Below are 21,741 nucleotides of genomic sequence, written 5' to 3' on the forward strand. Positions count from 1 at the left end.
TTAAAAATATATATATTTGCATTGATTTCAGAGAGGAAGGGAGAGGGAGAGACCGAGAGAAACATCCATAATGAGAGAGAATCATTTATCGGCTGCCTCCTGCTTACCCCCCACTGGGGATCGAGCCCACAACCCGGGCCTGTTCCCTGATGGAATCGAACCGTGACCTCCTGGTTCATAGGTCGACGCTCAACCACTGAGCCACCCTGGCCGGGCTAGGCTGGATGTTTGTACCTCAACATTTCCTTGGTATAGGAGGTAGGATTCCAAAGAGGCACCCCCCAGGACCCCCCTGTGGACTGGGACATGGTGCTAGGTACTTGTGGGGGCCATTGTGCCCCTCCTGCTCCCCGATTTGCACTGGGTGAACTTGGGTGAGTTTTCTCAGATTTCCGGACCTTCCTAAGGTAGGACGTCCTGACTTTATTTGAGCTGTTCTTTTAAAAAAATGTCCTCGAGGTGGCAATAACGGTTAAGGGCTGAGATAACTCGGGGATGGGAGGAAAAAACGGGTGGCAAGTTTTTCATTTTGGCTATTCAACGGGAAAATACTGTAAGTCTGAATAAAACCTTTGACTGGATAAATAAGAATCTGAACTTGTTTGGCTCCAAAGATAAGGGCTATGTACTCCCTTCAGTTCACATTCTTAGATGACCAAGAATCTATGTGGAGGGCGTTGAGGGCATCCCTCAAGACAAGCAGGGCCCCATAGGGAATGTCAACACAACTGTAGTTAATTGACTCGTCCTGGGACACGCACATGAAGGGTGGTCACCTAGTGCTCTGAGTCCTCACACTATACTAGGCCCATCAGAGGGATGAGTGACTCAGGAAGTGAGAGTGCCTTGAAGCTGAGTCCATAAGCATCACACCTCACCGCACTACTCAATCTCCCTAGAAATTGGTTCAGACGCTGCAGATGTCAAAAGAAAACTGAAATTACCATGGGAAGTCAGGCCTCTAAGGCCGGAAAGGCCTGGCCCCCAACCCCTAGCATACGCCTACAGATATGCAATTCGTAGGGAGCCTTTACTGCACTTGCAGAAATGGGAAGGTGTCACTGGAAGCCATAACTTAAGATGCCCTAAATGGAGTTCTTTTGACACCTCTAATATTTTTTTTGGGGGGGGGTATGCACCATGGGGGAGTGGGTGGGATGGGGACCCCACTCTAAAGTCAAACTGGATGGATGAGATGCTTATCTCAATTGTCTTCTTGCCAGGAAGCTAGGAAGAAACTTGTCTCTGAGCCGAGGGAGGTTTCTGAAGCGGCTCAATGCCAGCACTCCATTTCCCCCACTTTCCCAACTGCCCTGCTGTGCCCTTGACTTCCTTGTCTGGATTTACTCTCTTCTCTCTCTCTCTCTCTCTCTCTCTCTCTCTCTCTCTCTCTCCCCCCCCCCCTCTTTCCCTCTCTCTCTTCCTCACCTCCGCCGCAGCCCCCTCCTGACCTAGGGGACACTCAGAATAAAAAACCAGACCAGGATCAACTAGCAAGAACAAACAGGAACCTGGCAGCTCCCCCTGCAGACAAGCCCTCCGCAGGCAGAGGGGAGCCAGCGACTGTGTCCCTTGGACTAGAACAGAATGAAAAAATCGAACGACTTCCCAGGACCCCGACGGGTTTGCAAAGGGATCTCATTTAACTGTTAGGACAGACGAGCCTGGCTGTTCTGACCTGGACCAATGAACACACCTACTGGGTTCTTAGAGGAGAGCAATAGATTGGACACAGAAGGTTCTCTGGGAACAAAGAGAGGCAAACCAGAAAAATGCACGGAATTATCCCACCAGCTTTACCAAGCCAGACCTGAGGTTCCCCCTCCCCCCCCTGAAAATGGATTGAGCCCTGACCGGTTTGGCTCAGTGGATAGAGCGTCGGCCTGCGGACTGAAGGGTCCCAGGTTCGATTCCGGTCAAGGGCATGTACCTTGGTTGCGGGCACACCCCCAGTAGGGGGCGTGCAGGAGGCAGCTGATCGATGTTTCTCTCTCATCGATGTTTCTAACTCTCTATCCCTCTCCCTTCCTCTCTGTAAAAATATCAATAAAATATATTTTAAAAAAAAAAGAAAGAAAGAAAATGGATTGAACCAAGATAGAAAAGCCTGATGAACCGACACTTGATTTCTTTAAAGATTTCAAAAAAAAACAATCAAGATTGAGGTCTACCTCTGGGTCGCTTTAAGCATCATCGAAATGATTGCCTACTGCATTCGGCATTGTGGGAAGGACTAGATGAAGAGCTTATAGCTCTGGTTAACACGCTGATGCACTGGTGATTCAGGGTGACCCTCCATCTAAAACGACTCAAAAGAGAGAAAAAGACGAAGTTGCCAAAATCGTGAACTTACAGCTCCAACAAGCAGTCAGAGACCTGCCCAACGCTCTTAGACAAGGGAGCGGGGCGTCTGTGCCTGTTGTGAAAAGCTGGTCACCTTAAGAAGGATTGGAGAAAACGGAATGGGTCTTAACAAAAGAAAAGAAACAGAAGCAAGCATAGGGCTGCTCCGACAATGAGAGCATCTCCTCCCCCCCCCACCCCCACCCCTTTCTTAGTGATACTCCAGGCGACATTGAAACAGCCACCAAAGGCGAACATGACTAAAGCCCTTGGGGATATTGGAACAACTTTATCTGTTCTCACTCCTACCCAGCGAGTGGCCCTCTCCCTCGGGGAAAAGCTTGTGTACAGATGGGAGGGATATCTAATCCACCGGAATCTAAGTACAACCAGTCTGTTGCCTTCCAGCCAAGGTGAAAGGGCAACGCATATGTCTACTCCTCAAAGCTCCTCAGCTCACCTACCCGATAAGGTGAGGCTCCCTTGAAACCAGCCATGTCCACCTATTCTTCTCCCAGAAGCGGGAGATGGACTTGGAACTAATTAAATGAGATCCTGAGTCAATTTTAAAGGAACCTCCTTACGAGGAAATGAATCCTGAGACTGACTGTTGGAAGATGCTCCAGTATAGCTCTGGATCTTTTCCAATACAGATACCGGTATGACCAAGTCAGCCACTTATTAAATTAACTATTGACAGAACTTTGCCTGTACCTAATATTCACTAGTGTCCTGGAAGACGGGATGAGGTATTGGAGTTAAGCCCGTTATTCAAGATGACATTAAAGGGGGGCTTATAGCCCTAACCGGTTTGGCTCAGTGGGTAGAGCGTCGGCCTGCGGACTGAAGGGTCCCAGGTTCGATTCCGGTCAAGGGCATGTACCTTGGTTGCGGGCACATACCCGGTGGGGAGTGTGCAGGAGGCAGCCGATCGATGTTTCTCTCTCATCGATGTTTCTAATTCTCTATCCCTCTCCCTTCCTCTCTGTAAAAAATCAATAAAATATATTTAAAAATAAATAAATAAAAAGGGGGGGCTTATAATTCCATGCATGAGCCCCTGCAATTCTATCATCCCAGTAAAGAAACCCAATGAGCGAGGATGGAGATTTGTACGGGAACTCAGAGCTATAAATAAAATAATTATTCCCACCCTGGCCGGCGTGGCTCAGTGGTAGAGTGTTGGCCCTTGCACTGAAGGGTTGTGGTTTTGATTCCTGGTCAAGGGCACGGGTTCATTCCTGGGTCCCCACTGGAGCACATGCAGGAGGCAACCAATTGATGTGTCTCTCTCACATCAATGTTTCTCTCTCTCACCCCTCTCTCCACTCTCTAAAGATCAATGGGAAACGATACCCTGTTGTGAGGATTAATAAGCAAAAAGTTATTCCCACACATCTTGTGGCTCCAAACCCACATACCCTATTACCAGCTATCCCTGTGGAGGGCAATAACTTTCAGTGATAAATTAATGCAGCTCCTTTCTCAGCATTCCTGTAAACAACAACAACTAAAGGATAGTAAATTATCTCTTTGCTTTGACCTGGGAGGATCCAGAATTTCCTGGGACAGTAATGCCCCAGGGATATACAAAGAATTCCACCTATTTCAAATACTAAAGGCTGATTTGAACGATGTTAGAATTCCCATGATCCCACATATGGATGATTGACTTTTATGCTCTAGGACAGTGGTCGACAAACCGCGGCTCGCGAGCCACATGAGGCTTGTGAGCCGCCGTTTGCCGCTCTGTTGACTAATGAGTTTGCCGACCACTGGACTAGACTAAATGTTACCGTGTAGTTGGAAGCTGTGAGGATTAGGCAATTGTGGCGTATTGTGTGCAAAGAGATAAAGGGTAGTATATGACAGCGGTCGGCAAACTCATTAGTCAACAGAGCAGCAAACCGCAGCTCGCGGTTTGCCGACCACTGCTCTAGGACATACTGGGCTCCCAGGAGGACACAGCGTACCTGTTACAACAGCTAGCCATAAAGAGACATGGGGCTCCAAGGACAGGTTTTGATTCTGTTTTTCCCAAGAGAAATGCCCTGGTTATCTCCTAACCCTGAGAGACTCAAAGGAATAACAACCTTTCCTCTCCTCTCCTAAACACAAACACACACACAACAGCTTAGACTGGTTCTGACTGGATACGGCACAGCTGGAATCCACAGTGCCCATTCACGGCCCAGCCTCCAGGCGTCTATGATACTCCGACGGAACCCAGAAGGGAAACACGGAAGAAGCTCTAAAGCCCCCACGTGGAGACACATTGCTGATACACGTTCTTCCTTTTTATACATGAAAAGGAAAGAGATGCTGTAGGAGTTTTAACTCAAAAACGTGGAGATCATGCCTGGCTGGGATGGCTCAGTGATTGAACATCCACCTACGAACCAGGAGGTCATGTTCTTTTCTTTTTTATTTTTTTATTTATTTTATTTTTTTTTAAATATATTTTATTGATATTTCACAGAGAGGAAGGGAGAGGGATAGAGAGCTAGAAACATCGATGAGAGAGAAACATCGATCAGCTGCCTCCTGCACGCCTCCTACTGGAGATGTGCCCGCAACCAAGGTACATGCCCTTGACCGGAATCGAACCCGGGACCTTTCAGTCCGCAGGCCGACGCTCTATCCACTGAGCCAAACCGGTTTCGGCTCTTTTCTTTTTTAAATATATTTTAATTTCAGAGAGGGAGAGAGGGGAGGGAGAGAGAGAGAGAGAGAGAGAGAGAGAGAGAGAGAGAGAGAGAGAGAGAAACACCCATGATGAGAGAGAATCATTGATTGACTGCCTCCTGCACACCCCCTACTGAGGAATCGAGCCCACAACCCGGGCATGTGCCCCAACCTGGAATCGAACCGGTGACCTCTTGGTTCACAGGTTGGCACTCAACCACGGAGCCACACAGGCCTGCAGGAGGTCATGGTTTGATTCCCAGTCAGGGCACGTGCCAGGGTTGTGGGCTCGATGTCCAGTAGGAGGTGTGCAGGAAGCAGCTGATCAGTGATTCTCTCTAATCATTGATGTTTCTCTCTCTCTCTCTCCTTTCCTCTCTGAAATCAAGAAAAAAACACAAAACCCAAACACCACGGAGATCATCAGAGACCTACAGGTATGACAGCAATTAGACCCCACAGCCAAAGGCTCCCTCCCTGCGTGGCGGCATCTCTGCCACAGCGATGCTGTGCAAACACACAGCACACACAGTTGAGGGCTCTTGACTGACGTGCCTCCTTCGGGTGCGTCCCCACTGAATTCCCATCACACTCAACGCTCCCGTGGGGCGAGGGGATTCTCTCTGCACCGAATGTTCCTTGAACCGGATGTCACCGTGTGAACCCAGCCGCTGGCTGCCTCCTTTGCAGGCTGAAGACAGCCGCGGTGGGGTGTTGCTGACGGACCCCCTTCTTGTTCCTGGGACTGGGTTACAGGAACCTCCTCTTGGTAGTGCTGACTTCATGTGGTTCGTGGAGGGATCTTATCTGGAAGAGGAACAGGCTGCATCTGCAAGAACTTCCACAATCAAGAGTTCTTATCTGCCTGCAAGAACTAAGGCCTGCCCAGCGCCGGGATGAGTGGCTCTAACAGGAGCTTATCAGTCGGCCAGAGATCCTATAGCCAGTGTTCACACTGATAGCCGCCATGTCCCTGGTGTGTGTAGCTCAGGACTTCAGAATGTTGTGGAGGCGGCCCTGGCCGGTGTGGCTCAGTGGGTAGGGTGTCGGCCTGCGGTCCGAAGGGCACATACCTTGGTTGTAGGCTCCTCCCCGGCCCCGGGCCCTGGTCAGGGCATGCAGGAGGCAGCCAATGGATGTGTCTCTCTCACATCGATGTGTCTTTCCCTCTCTCTTCCACTCTCCCTAAAAATCAATGGAACAATATCCTCGGGTGAGGATTTAAAAAAAAATGTTGTGGAGGCAGCAAGGCTTCTTCACTTCCTCAGGGCAGCCCGTGAAGAACGGGGAAGAGGTTGCAGAATTATTAGATGCCATACAGCAACCGAAACAACCGGCAATTATAAAAATTCCAGGTCGTTCTGAAGCTGCCCCCGTGGAAGCAAAAGGAAATCATTTAGCTGACGCTGCAGCGAGACAGGCAGTAGTAATAGCCACATTATCAGACTCAGGAATGCCCTTTGCTTCCCAGTAAAGAAAAAAAAAGACTCTCACATTTCCAACAGGCCGCTACAGAAGGAGAAAATAGGAGATGGCAACAAGAAGGGAGAACCTTGGGCCCGGACAGACAGATACGGATTGGAACCAACCAGAAACCCCCTCCCTCTACTTCAACATGGACATGAGCTAACGCCCTGGGGTCCTGAAGAGGTGACTTCATGGACTGGACCATCCACGGTCCTGGAGACCTTCACCTACTGAAGCTCGTGAAGTGTAGCACAGATGTTCTGTGTGTTCAAAACATAACCTGGACAATCACTGCCCAGGTCCCAAGGACATGTCCCACTTCCGTTAGTCCCTTTGAGGCATGACCATCGGATTTTATCCAAATGCCACCACCTCGCAGATACAAATATGGGTTAGTGCCCAGCTGGCATGGCTCAATGGTTGAGCGTCGACCTATGAACCAGGAGGTCACAGTTCGATTCCCGGTCAGGGTACATGCCTGGGTTTCGGGCTGGACTGGATGTGCAGGAGGCAGCCGATGAATGATTCTCTCTCATCATTTATATTTCTCTCTCCTTCTCTCTCTCCCTTCATCTCTGAAATCAATAAAAATCTACTTTTGAAAAAATGTGTTAGTTATGGTCTATCTGTTTTCTCACTGGATGGATGCATTTTCCTGCAAGAGGGCAACAGCTTTCATGTAGGTAAATTATTATTGGGGGGAAGAATCCAATTAGGGAATTCCCTCTGAGTTACCAAAGGGACTCATTTCGCTGGGCCAGTATTGCAATCCGTTTTTAACATTTGGCCTCTTCTGTCTACAGCGTTTCACTCCGCTCATTGCCCCAGTCCCCTGGATTGGTGGAATGTGCGAACAAATTAAAACTCAACTAGGTCAATCTTCAGAAGGGCTTCATCTCCCTGGGCCCCACGCTCGCCCTATTGTGTTCCTCAACCTGCCATCTGCTTCTTTGGGTAAGTATGGCCTTTCTCCTTATGAAATAGTCACCGGTCACCCTAGGCATCTGGAGGAAGGGGCATATGGACCAGCCTCCCTCCAGGGAGGCATTCTGCCTGATTATCAAGGACTCATTCACCAGCTTCAAGAAGCTGGGAAATGAGTGACTGATGGATTTCACAGTGTGCTCCTGGGGAGATGGAGACTCAGCTTCGAAGACCACGACTTACAACTGGGAGATTGTGTTCATTAGGAAAGACATCCATGAAAGACTCTCCAACCCCATTGGAAAGGACCTTATCAGGTATTGCTAACGAATCCTTGTGCAGCTAAACTTAGAGGTGTCGCCCTGGCCGGTGTTGCTCAGTGGATAGAGCATCAGCCTGTGGACTGAAGGGTCCCAGGTTCGATTCCGGTCAAGGGCATGTACCTTGGTTGCAGGCACATCCCCAGTGGGGGGTGTGCAGGAGGCAGCTAATCGATGTTTCTCTCTCATCGATGTTTCTGGCTCTCTCTCCCTCTCCCTTCCTCTCTGTAAAAAAAAAAATCAATAAAATGTATTTTTTTTAAAAAAAGTAAACTTAGAGGTGTCAATTCAAGGATTCACATTTCTCATCTAAAAATCAAAAAAGGCGCAGAACTGCAAATGGGCGTCTATGACCCTCGCCCCCCTGCCTGGAGCGACATCAAAGACCCCTCGAAGCTGAGAAGCTGCTGACATCAGAGATAGACAGCTATCCCAAGACATCGAGAAGGCCGAATGCCCACAAATTGATGTTGAACTTAAAAAAAAAACTGTGTGTGATTGCCTGCCTGCTAATACTATTAGCCATAATCATAGTTATACTTGTTCTTGGGGCTGCTCTCAAAACTTGTTCTTAAATAACCCAACCAGTAATGACCGCTGAAGGTGTGTGAGATAACTGTTGTACTATTAATAATACTCCTTCTGTGGTTTCTCTTTTGAAATTTAGAAGAAATGTCCTTACAGAAGGAAGGACAGGGATGTGTGTGTATTTGAGAGAAGTTAAAAGAAAGTAGTTTGTCCTAATGAGTTGCTTATTTCCGAATGAGTAAAAAGAGACAAACTAAAGACAGGGGAGTTGTAGATTAGTGGGGGGAAAAATACTGACAAAGGAATTTTATGTAGAAATGCTAGAACCCAATTATGGAAACGTGCTTAGCCCCTAACCCAATAAGGACTGCCCAACTGTGTTAATTGAGACAGAAGCTGCTGTGGCTATAGAAACATGGCCCTCTATAACAGCCTCGAGGCACAGGAAATATACTTATGAAATTCTTACTGTCTGTCTGGCCTCTGGAAATTCATAGAAATATGGCCCTTTATAACAGCCACAAGGCACAGGAAATGTACTTATGAAACTCTTACTGTCCGTCTGGCCTGTGGAAATTCGTAGATGGTAATTATCACTTACACCATTGTGTTCTTACAGCCTTGGCCCTGATTGAACCTTAAAGTTTCAGTTTCCAATTGCACAACCAGCAGGAATCAGATAAATAATGAATGACACTTGGGTGTTCCCAATGGCAAGTAGATGGGCCATATTAAAGTAGTAGTACTAATAATCTATAATAATGAATCATAATATGCTAATTAGACTGGATGTCCTTCTGGATGACCTTCCGGACAAAGCCCGGGTCCCAGGGGCCAGAGGGAAGTCAGTGCCAGCAGCTAGGGTAAGGAAGGCCTACTCTGGCAGGAATTTCATGCATCGGGCCTCTAGTAATTTTACTAATAAAAGCCTAGGTGGTCCTCACGCAGTCACAAGATGGCTGTGCGAGTGCGAGCAGGTGGGCGGGGCGGGGCTTGACGCTGAGTGCGTGGCACGGAGCCTGCCTGGGAGTCCTGCCTCTTCCCAGCTCCGCGCATGTCCAGGCCTGGGGGTCCCATGGCTCTGTGCGGTGCGGAGAAGACCAGCAGGTTCCCGCGTGGTGCAGAGGCCTGGGGGGCCTGGCCTCCTCCACATGGTATGGGGGAGGCGGGGCCAGTGGGTCCCTGGGGGGTCCGTGGCTTCGGCCTACCTCTTTGGGGCAATCCATCGAGGAGCCCGGGATGGGTGGGTGGGGCCTATCTCTTTGGGGTGATCCGTCGTGTGGCTCCTGCACTGTGACGGCACAGGCCAGCCTGTGGGGGCCCACCCCCCCTCAGTGTATGAATTTCGTGCACCGGGCTACTAGTAATAATAATAATAATACCAGGAATTGGAAACCCATCTCATGGTCAGATGTGAAAGCTGAAGAGGTGTATAATGGACCCTCAACTACACATGTTTTCCTAGGTGCAAAATACAGAAACGGGACAGACAGAACTTGGATCATGGTGGTGTGTAGGCTAGAAATGACCCAGAGTGTTTCTCTTTCTTAGTGAAGGCCATAGACCTGATTGCTCCCATTCACCCACCTTCCCTTTCGAGACAAATTTGGCCTTGACTTCCATCCAAAGTTACGGTCTTGTCCCATCCCCAATGGTTCCTTGTTCAGCAAGACAAACCCTGACACTAACACTTCCTAGGAATGACCCTTCCTAGCACTGTGGGACCATAGTATCCCCCCCAGAGGTTGGTCATCAACGCATCCTTTGGATTGATTTATGACCAAAAGGAGAGACTGTGGACAAAGAAAAGGGGGCCATGTACTAAACCTCACAAGCTCATGGAAGGCCTTAGAAACTCAGAAACGAAAGTAACTACATAGGATGATCTGAACATAACGATTGCTCACTTGGGTAAAAAGTGGGTCAGGTGGGTAGTCACATCCTAGGCCTGTAGCTTCTTCGACATAGGTCAGTTTTTATCTTAAGTGAGTCTGTCTACTGTTCTTTTCCATCTAAGATAACGTATGTGTGAAATGTTAGAGTAATATCCTTTTTCAGACCCCCCCAGGGCACACGGACCAGAGCACAGACCACAGAACCCATTGTTATCTTGTTCCCATCTTATGTGCTGTAAATGCTCATTGTTAACTATCCTGTACCCACCGATGTAAAGAAGTAGGTGTCTCTCCATTTTATTTTATTTTTTTAAATATATTTTATTGATTTTTTACAGAGAGGAAGGGAGAGGGATAGAGAGTTAGAAACATTGATGAGAGAGAAACATCGATGAGCTGCCTCCTGCACACCTCCTACTGGGGATGTGCCCGCAACCAAGGTACATGCCCTTCACTGGAATCGAACCTGGGACCTTTCAGTCCGCAGACTGACGCTCTATCCACTGAGCCAAACCGGTTAGGGCTCCATTTTACTTTTTATGCAATCCCAGAGATTTTCCTGCTTTGCTTCCTCCTGCCCCTCCTTAATCTCTCCCCCACTGGATTTCATGTAACCCTGCTCAGATCTCCTCCTCTGATTCTAGTATATAAAATCTATAGTAATAAAAGGGTAATATGCTAATTAGACTGGATAGATCTGATGTCTTCCGGATGTCCTTTTGGACAAAGTCACGGTGGCGGGGGCCAAGGCAGAGGTGGTTAGGAGTGATCAGGCCGGCAGAGGAGAGCAGTTAGGGACATCAGCCAAGCAGGCAGAGAGGTTAGGGGATATCAGATAGGCAGGCAGAAGGGTTAGGGGCAATCAGGCAGGCATGCAGAGTGGTTAGGGACAACCAGGCAGGCAGGCAGGTGAAAGATTAGGAGCCAGTGGTCCCAGTTTGGAGAGGGTGCAGGCCGGGCTAAGGGACCCCTCCCCCATGCATGAATTTCATGCACCAGGCATCTAGTATTTTATATAAGCTCCTCTCAGGAGGAGGTCCTAATATGAGGTGACAGGAGAAGACTTGACTTTGGGTGGTGGGCATACGGTGCCATACACAGATCTTGTAACATAGAAGTCCACACAGGAAACCTATACGTTCTTGATGTCACCCCAATCAATTTAATAAAAACAATCCATCAAACAAAAAACTGCCATTGAGAAAGTCCAGAGCACTTTCTCAACCCGCTGAGATTTTGCTTCCTGGCAATTGTCCTTCATTTAGCTCAAATAAACTCTTATAAGAGATTTTCTGAGGATGGGCGTTCTTTCATTGACAACCCATTTGACATTTAACCTCTTTGTAAGACATTGGGGCCTAAACAATCAATCAGTGAATTAAACAAAATTTAATTAATTGATCAATGAATTCTGGGCCTTTTGCTGGAGGTATCTCGGATGCAGACTACACTCTCAGCTGTCGATGAAGATGGTGTGAAGACGCAGGGGATAAAGGTGAACTTAAGGACAGAGGCTTCCTGAGAGGAAGCAACACCAACGAGAGCAGAACTGGCGACCTGAGCTCCTGTTGGCCCAATTCCTGGATCCAGCCATGTCTGCAGCCAGATAATCCTGGGCTATTTACTCCTTGAGACAATACATCCCCCTCCTCCTAATTTCATGTTTTTCTTCTTTTCCTTTTACCTTTTTCAATGACAGGTGACACACAATATTATATTTGTTTCAGGTGTCCAACACCATAGTCAGACATTTATATAATTTACAAAGTGATCCCCCAGTGAGTTTCGTATCCATCTGACACCATAACAGTTATTACAATACTGGAGGCCCGATGCATGAAGATTCGTGCAAGAATGGGCCTTCCTTCCCCTGGCTGCCGGCACTGCCTTTGCTCTGGCCAGAGCCACCTTTCCGCCTTCCCACCTGCCCAGAGGCCCCCAGCAGCTGGGGTGGTGCTGAACACCTGTGTTGTCGCCATGGCGACCACGCAAGCATCCAGCCCCACCCCTGGCAGCTCCGCACCTGCGCATGCAAATTAATCCACCATATTTGTTGGGTTGATTTGCATACTCACTCTTGATTGGCTGGTGGGCATCGCGAAGGTACGGTCAATTAGCATGCTACTCTTTTATTAGTGTAGATTATTGACTATATTCTCTATTGTTGTGCTTTACCCCCATGACTAATTTTATAACTGGGAATTTATAGGTCTTAATCCCTTTCACCTTATTTTTGGTTTTTGTTTTACCTAAGCCTGTTTGTCTTGAGTTTCTGTTGCTTGCAAGCAGAGGGTCCTGACTCCTTCGGTGAAAGACTTAGCTGAGAAACCAGGACCAGTGAGACCTGCTGCCTGAGGTCACGGTCCTCCCACATTTTGGCTCTGCCCCTTGGTCGCAGGGACACCTGTGGCACTCTCAGGGACATATCGGTGTGCCAGCACACACAGCCCTACGAGGGCAGAGGCAGGACCTTCTCCGGGGCCAGGGAGTCCCAGCAGCCTTTGGGCTTCTTGCTGGGACCCCAACTGCAGGCTTGTGAACCTCAGGCTCAGAGGCTCAGCAGGCTCAAGAGACTTCCCTGACATCAACCCTCTCTTCGCATAAACCCTGCTTCCTTGTCATGCTCGGCGGATCCTACACGACTGCCCTGGCTTCTCCACAGCGGCCAGGAGCCCAGGAGGGGGCAGATGGCCCTGCCGGATGAGGATAATTCCAGGAGCGCTTAGGACAAAGGGAATAACCCTAAAGCGTGTGGGTGGGGTGCAAGGGGAGCCAGCCAGGGGTGCAGGGACCTGGGCCAGAAGCTGCAGGACTGGGACCATCGCAGGCCCAGAGGGTTGGCAGGAGAGGGCAGGTGTGGGAACCCAAAGGAAGGGAGAATTTCCAGAGCAGTTGTCTTACTCGAAGCAGCCAGCCTGAGAGACCTCCAGTGGGGGGGGGGGGGAGGGGGGGCGGGGAGAACCCAGGAATAAATGCCCTGATCTTGTTTCCCTGCCTATGATCCTTTGTTGGGCTCCCTCAGACCAAAGCAAGAGCCCCCCCCCCCCCCCCCCCGGTGTGTCTCAGTGGTTGAGTGTTGACCTACGAACCAGGAAATCACGGTTTGATTCCCGGTCAGGGCACATGCTTGGATTGTGGGCTCGATCCCCAGTGTGGGGCATGCAAGAGGCAGCCGATCAATGATTCTCTCTCATTATTGTCATTTCTCTCTCTCTCTCTCTCCCTTCCTCTCTGAAATCAATAAAAATATATTTAATTAAAGAAAAAAGCCAGGGCTCTGGAGCTGGGCGATGCCATTTGAGGGAGGGAGGGAGGAGGGAGGAGAGAGGGAGGTAGGGGGAGCACCGTGGTGAACCATAGAAGCAGGTGGTGTGGTTGGCATCCCTGTTTTATGGCTGAGGAAACTGAGGCCCAGAGAAGGACTTGCTGAAGGTCACACCCCCAGCATGAGCCCCGGGATAGCCCTGGGGGCTCTCTGACACCAGAGCCCTTGTACACAGACACCCCACAGACATGGCCACCTTGGAGAAATGGGAAACTGAGGCACATCGAGGAGGACTTGCCCAGGAAAGAAAAGCAGCGACCCCCAGGGGTCCACTTGGAACTAGGAGTTGTGGCTGGCACCTCTACGCAGTCCTCCCAACGAACCTGTTCCCAGGCTGTGAATGTGAGGGAATGGGAGCCCAGAGAAGTCAAGTCGCTTCAGCAAGGACACACAGCACAGCACCGCAGTGCTGGAACCTGAGCTGAGTCTTTCTCCTGCCACCTTCTCAATGGTGGGGTCTTTGCCAGCCAGCTCCCAACACCACTCTCTTCCACTCCCTCCCAGCACCCCTGCAGCCAAACAGGGCCTTCCCCCACGGCCACCCCTCCACTCATTGGTTTCCCTTTGATCAGGGATGGTCTCCAACATGCGGCCCCGCCCCCTCCTTTTCCAATGCATGACTCTACTCAACTTGTAAGCTGGCTCAGAACGTACCCTCTGGGGGCACACAGGAAACAGACAAAGGTCATGGTTCAATTCCCCGCCGGGGCACATGCCCGGGTTGTGGGCTCAATCCCCAGGGTGGGGCGTGCAGGAGGCAGTTGATCGATGATTCTCTCTCATCATTGTTTCTCTCTCTCTCTCTCCCATTCCTCTCTGAAATCAATAAAAACACATTTTTTAAAAAAGTCTTTGCTGAGCACCTTCTGGACACTGGGATCAAGTACCAAGACCACTGGCAGTTGGGCCTCTGATGGGGACAGGGGTTTGATGTCCATCACTCTGAAACAGAACTGGGCTCCAGTGGCCTCAGGGCTGGGGGCTAGACCCCACCTCAGCAGGAAGGGGTGTGGGTACCCTGATTCTGTAAGGCGGGGTTATCCAGGTCCCCAGTCCTCAACAGGCTGCTAGCCGCCTCCCTCTGCAGATGGGCTGCGCCATCTGGTGGCCACTCTGGGCGAAGCAGCCTCGGGGCTCGGAGGCACCCTGGTCAGACCATTCTCTGGGCTCATGCCTCCATCTAGCGGCATTAATGTGCAATCACAGTCGGTCAGTTTCAACCTTAGAATCAGCATTGCCCTAGGTTCTTCACATTCCTGGACTCCATTTTAGGACTACAGAATCCAAATTTGGGAAATGTAGGGGTGTATTTTCAGAACCTCAATTTTAGACAAGATTCCCAGGTGGTTCTTAACTCTGGGGAAGTTTAAATTTGAGATGCATGACCTTAAAGGGACTTCTGTCCATGTATAATTGTACCTGCTCCCCCCATCGGTTCAGTCATAAAATCGTCACCCACTTCACATCTGAGATACTCATTTCCAATACAGCAGTGAGGAGACCGAGGCCCGTGACCACACAGCGGGCTCGGCCAATCCGAGCTAAAGACGTGGATGTCTGAGCAACAACAACGGGCATTTGTGGACATGCCAGACCTGTTCTGAGCACTTTATCTGTATCACTTCCTCTGTCCGACAAACAATCCCCTTACACATGAGGAAGCTGAGGCACAGTGAGTGAGTGTGGACCCAGGCGGTCTGCTCTGAGCCCACCCTTCCCCTGAGCCAGCCGGCTTTGGCTTCTGCAGCCTCCAGGCCGTCGCGGCCCCCTCTCCGGACATCCGGGGCCATGCCTGCCTCCTGTCTGAGTCTCTTTCCCCACTTGTTTATTTATCTGGTCAATGTTTATGCAGCTTGTGCTGGCCACTGAATACACAGCAGGAATCAACTACGTCCCTGCTCTCCTGGGGCCTGCAGTGGGGGGTGGAGGGGGTGGAGGGGTAATTTCGGCAATAGAGATGAAGTTGGGACTGGAGGCGGGGGGGGGGGGGGGTCATGCTGGTTGGCCCAGCTAAGGAGTTGGATTGTGACCTCAGGACAGTGGGACCCCTGTGGATTCTCCTGGCACAGCCCTTCTGAGAGTCCATGATCGTGTGTCAGTAGCTTCTTGCGTGTAGGGATGGTCTTCGTCCTACCGGCCCCTGTCCGGAACGGCTCCTCCGGCACCCAGACCACACCCCTGCAAGCCCTACCACGAGTGAGCCCTGCCCTCTGCAGGCGGCTAGGCCAAGAACGGAGCCTGTGGCTTTGAACTTGAGAGGATTTGTCTGTGGCCTGTGCGCCCCCATGAGGTCCCCGTGGCTGAGATAAATGCCTCTAACGCGGTACCCCCCACACACACACTCGAAGAAACATCCGTGAGATGCAAGGAGAAATGGACCATCAGAACCTCCTGCATGTTGTGGGGCCAGCAGGGAGCCCGGGAGCCCGAGGCGTAGCCCCCCGCCTCAAAGCGCCCCCTGCCCTCGAATTCCGTGGCATCAGGCACCAATCACACTCTCAACCAGCCAGCTGGTGACCCCAATCCTTCTGCAGCAGCAACAAGCTCTGGCTATTGTTTTTCTAAGAATCTGGTCAATCCCCTTTCCTGTAAGGGCCGCCCATCTCCCCCAGTCCCCCTCCCCCAGCTCTGGGTGCACACCGCCTGCCTCCCAGGGGCGCTGCCCCATAGCACCAGCCTCCCTTTGCACAGGACCATCGGCCCAGCCACAGCCCAGAGACCACACACTCCCGGGAACGGCTGGAGTCCCCTGGGGCCCATGTGTGCCCCGCCCGTCTCCCTGTCCTGTGCCCACTCTCATCACACTCAGCTGGTTCTTGCCTTCCTGCCTGGGGGGCCAGCACGGTAGACCCCGCCCCCTCCCTCCACTAGGGGCAGCCCCATGGGAAGAGGGGCCTCGTCCAGAATCCCAGAAGGACTTCTGGTGGACATGCAGACCATGCAGCCGGCAGCCAGGGGGCATTTCAAGGGGTTCCAAACTCTACTTTGTGGGGACAACACCCCAACCTCCTTCGTCCTTCCATTCCTCTGCCTTGGAGACGGCTGTAAACAGCCTCTCTCCCACTGAAATGTGGGCACGCAACTGCCCATCACTCTTGTTCTCCGGGGAGCCTGTGAGTCCACACGGGCAAGGCACGCGGCCCGGGCAAGTTGCCTGACAATCTCCCTGAGCCCTAGCCTCTCCGTCTGTAAAATAAATCCATGCTACACCGGGCTCAGGGGTTGTCCCAGGAGGCTTTGTGGAGGGCAAACCTAGTGTGTCCTTAGTACAGTGCCTGGAGCACAGTAGGTGCGCAGCAAACAGTTCGATCTCCGTTCTCAGCAGTAGTGTGTGTGTGATTGACCCACGTCAACTTCCTCTTTATTTTGCAAGGGTGGGAGTGAGGGACACCAGGCATGCCGGCAAAGTACTTGAAACGATTGCCATCCGGGGATCCGAAGACGAAGATGGGTTGCCCGTCTCTGACTCACAGACAAATTAAAGGAATGGCAGCTTTGGGCGCAAAATGCGATTCTTGTTGAAAGGATTAGACACACTAAATCCAGCTGGAATATACTGTCATCGCGAGGATGTGTGTGTGTGTGTGTGTGTGTGTGTGTGTGTTTAAGCAAAGCTGCAATCATCATACATTTATGATGAATAAATTGGGCCCTTTAATTCCTCAGCAATAAGCCTTGGAAATATAATCTGTCATTTCAGACTAAAGAACATGACTTCTCATAATGATAATTCTCCAGCACACGTTACTACTTATAATTAAATTCGCTTTTAAGACATCCAGAGCGTATTTCTTTGCGGATTATCTGTTTGTATGAAGTCATAATGGTAAAATGAATGGATAATCTGTTGAATACGTGTGGCTAGTCCTTCTACAGGAACACACACTCTGATGTTGATCAGAAGCTGGAGAGACAGATAAGATGAACTAAATATGGACGACGTCTGAGCAACAGGCTGAAACAAACTGGGGTGGGGGGGGGCCCTCTCTGAACCCTGCCTCTCAAAAGGGCAGCCGGCCCCACGGAAGGAGAAGTTTTGAAAGAGTTGAAAAAACGTAAATGTGACTTGATGGCCAAATTATTTGCTGGAGAAGAGGCCGGCCCAGGGATTCTGAAAAGGCCCCTCCCTGGATGAGTAGCAAACACCCTAAAAGTCCTCAAATCGGTGAACATGTGTAGGAGGCATATGGAGGCCCACAACCTAAGACACAAGGAAAACGCGAGCAGACCAAGACGGTGGGAACCTTGAACTCAGAGAACCTGGCACAGAGAGAGAGAGGGGGAGCGGCGAGAGCAGGCATTCCTGGTCTAGGGGGACCATCTTGAGCTTTCTGATAAAGAACAGCCGGGAGCTGCTCTGTACATTTGCAGCTCAACCTAAGGTCAAGCCTGATGCACCCCAAAAAGGGGGGGGGGACCCCCTACGGGCTTGGAGAGAAGTGGCCACTTCCTCAAAGAGGGGATTTGGAGAATGATGAGGAATTTCTCCCCCATACCCCCACCTACAAACGTCCTCCCCCGATGTACGCCTCTGCGTGAGGCCCAGGAGTTAGTTCCCTGCGGACGTGGCATTTCCTGAAAGGACCCCCTGAATGGGAGTCACATGGTTAGCATGAACATGGGCACCTTTGGACAGAGGCGTGAGGAGAAGGCAGTCCCTGCACCTGGCCAGTGAGTGTGGTAGAAACGTGGGTGACCTGGTGCAGAAAGGGCCTCCAGGGGTCCAAGGTGGGGAAAGGTTATGAGGACACAGGCATGCGTGCAAGAGGGAAAATTAAAATAAAGAGGCAAGACGTCCCCCCCACCTCGGGAAAAGACTTGACTTTTTTTTTATTGCTTTTAGAGAGGAAGGAAGAGGGAGAGAGAGATAGGAACATCAATGATGAGAGAGAACCATTGGTGGGTTGCCTCCTGCACACCCCCTACTGGGGACCGAGCCCACACCCCGGGCATGTGCCCTGACCAGGATTCGAACCTGGGACCCTTCAGTCCGCAGGCCGACACTCTATCCACTGAGCCACACCGGCCAGGGCTCAACTTCTTTATAAAGTGATGCCACCCTGGTGTTACCAGGTCTTCTGATTTTTTAGCATTGTGTGCGCACAGATGCGTTTGTTTTCCTGGGAGGAATCAATGATTAAATTATCAGAAATCGAGCTGAAATCCAGGCTGCCTGCATATCCCAGACACCTCCCCAGTGTCCCCTGCGTGTGAGGTGCCGGCTCTATCTCGGAAGCTTCAGTTTAAATGTCCAACACATCTTATTAATGAAAGTGATAAGCTGTTGTTTATACATGTCCGAATGGGGAATAGGACTGTTTAATATAAACCTGACATTTAAATTCCACTTAGCTCTGCGATGGGGATGATAGCAAGGCGCAGCTCAGCACCCCAGAGTCCCAACTCCCCGGGTCTGCATTTTCAAGCATTGAAGTTTTCAAAGTAATCAGCCTCCTCCTCTTTTTTATTTTTTTATTTTTTCTCCTTTTGCTTTTCCAGAGGAACCAACTTGTGAAGACATCTGTTCTGTTATTAATTTCACATAAATCTTAAGCTCCTCAAAGCCAGAAATGAGGCTTCATTCACGTCGAATTAATGAAACATGATTGTAAGTCCCGCGCATGGAAATGCTGTCACACAGTTCTGAGCAGCTTAGAGGCCCTGGGTAATCTCAGGGGCCGCCGGGGGGAACGCCACGTGAAATCCGCCCTCCCTGCCCCCCCGAAAACAATATCCGAAATATCACCACGCTAACCCTGTCCCGCCAGATTAATAGCAGATGAACATTTCTGGGAAATGAAGCGGACTTTCTCAGTAAGGGATACACTGTCCTGGGCGAAAACAGATTGCAAAATGTAAGAGTTTAATATCCTCCCCCTCTCCCCCCCCCCCCCCAGCCCGAGGATACACCCGAATGGAGGGGATCCCAGATGTCTCACAGGATGTCTTTTGGGAAACGTAGTTTAAATATACTTGGTGGAGGTTTAAGATGAGAACCTGGGTGTGTGAGAGAATGTGTGCGTGTATGTGTGCGCACATGTATGAATGTGTGTGTATAAATGCGTGTTGTGAGTTTGTAAGAGCATGTGTGTGTGTGAGAGAGTGTGTGTATGAATATGGGTGAGTCTGCCCTGCCCAGTTTTCTCAGTGGTTAGAGCGTGGGCCTGCGGACTGAAGGATCCTGGGTTCGATTCCGGTCAAGGGCATGTACCTCGGTTGCAGGTTCCTCTCCGGCCAGGCCCTGGTTGGGGCGTGTGCAGGAGGCAACCCATCGAGGTGTGTCTCTCTCACATAGATATTTCTCTCTGTCTTTCCCTCTCTCTTCCAGTCTCTCTAAACCAGGGGTGGGCAAACTTTTTGACTTGAGGGCCACAATGGGTTCTTAAACTGGACCGGAGGGCCGGAACAAAAGCATGGATGCAGTGTTTGTGTGAACTAATATAAATTCAAAGTAAAGGAGCGGAGGGGAGAGCAAGAGAACCCTCTGCTCTTTTGGCTCCGCGGGCCGGATAGAACAGCCGAACGGGCCAGATCCGGCCCGTGGGCCGTAGTTTGCCCACGGCTGCTCTAAACAATCAATGAAAAAATATCCTTGAGTGAGGATTAATATATATATATATATATATATATATATATATATATATATATACACACACACACACACACACACACACACACATATACATATATATACACATATATACATACATATATATATATATATATATATATACACACACACACACATACATGGGTGAGTCTGACGGACAGACTGTATGATTTTGTGTGTGTGCATGTGTCGAGTGTATATATGTGTGAGTGTGCGTGCCCATATGAGTTCGTGTGTGCACGTTTATGTGTGTATGCGGGTGCCTGGGAGAGAGTGTGTGTCTGCAAGGTGAGCTGTGTGCGTGTGCGAGCGTGTGCCCAGGCACACACATAGAAGGACGCCTCCCGAGGCAGACAGGACCCAGGCATGTGGAGATGGATGTAGAACAGCCGCTCAGCACAGTCCTTGTGCGCGTCGGGGCTGATGCTGCAAGGAACTCGCTTCTGGGGCTGCGCGGGTGCGGGGCCTGCTGGTTTTGTCAAATAGCCGAGCTTGCCGGCAGGAGGAGTGTCTTGAGGGAGCCGAGGAAGGGGGAGCGTGAGATTTCTTAATCAAACTTCCAAGGGTTATTTTTGGTCTTCCGCTGAGCTGGGACCCCAAGAAGAATCTGCATACGCTATTTACATCCCAAATCTTCCGGGCCTCATTAGCTTTGATATTTATTTATTTATTTATTTGCAGAAAGGAATTGAAATCAAACGGAGAGGCACCGAACGCAAAACCTTTGAATGCAGCGCAACCGTTAATTGAAACAGGCATCCGTCGGGTGGAGTGGAATACAATGCGACTTCGGAGAAAAGACAAGGAAACTAATTAGACTCTGATGGGAAAAGCCGACCTCGCAGAGTGATCGCCCATCGGTAATTAATAAGACAAGTGTTGATATTGGAAGGAATTGCCAGAATTGTAACCCCGTTGTTTTTCTTTTTCCTAGAAGTTTCCGTCTTCATTTCCTTACTCTGATCTTCCCAATGAAACCCATCAAATTATTCAAGGTTGTAATTATTCTGTTTCGGAGAAATCCGTCTAGTCTGTACCTTCCACTGTCTCCAGCACGACACGTATGTGGACTGAATTAACCGAAGGCAGGTAAGTAAGACACCTCCGAACGCGAGGGTCGGGGAACTCCCACGGTTAACATGAACGCAGGGGAGGAACCCGTTCTATATGGGAACACACACTGTCCCAGCTGCATTTTTGCCCCAGGGTACTTTGGGGCTTTGTTTGACCACCTATGCTTTGTAGATCTGTGTAAGCATTTCCATCCATCCAGTTGAAAAAACCTTGACCGATAGTATCAGAAAAACGTAGCTTTGTTTAGCCTATGATGGAGTCAGGGGTCTGGCTTCTTGTCGAAGTTCTTTCCAATGCAGCTCTCAGAGCAAAAATGGACTTGTCTTCCCTTTTATTTGCTCCCTTTCATAGGCTCACACACAGCCACCAGCCTGGGGTGGAGATGGGAGGTTCATAGAGGTTGTTTGGGGTCCAGAAACCCACCCACGGTCCATGCTTATGGGTCAGTTTGGGGGCCCAGGTCGGAGCTGGGAGAATCTGGCCTTTGCTCCACCTGTGAGCCAAGACTGAAGCTGCGGGAGACTAAAAACTTGGGGTCCATGGAGCAGAAGTCTAAAAGATCCATGGGGA

This window comes from Plecotus auritus, assembly GCF_963455305.1.
Source record: "Plecotus auritus genome assembly, chromosome: 10".
Lineage (NCBI taxonomy): Eukaryota > Metazoa > Chordata > Mammalia > Chiroptera > Vespertilionidae > Plecotus > Plecotus auritus.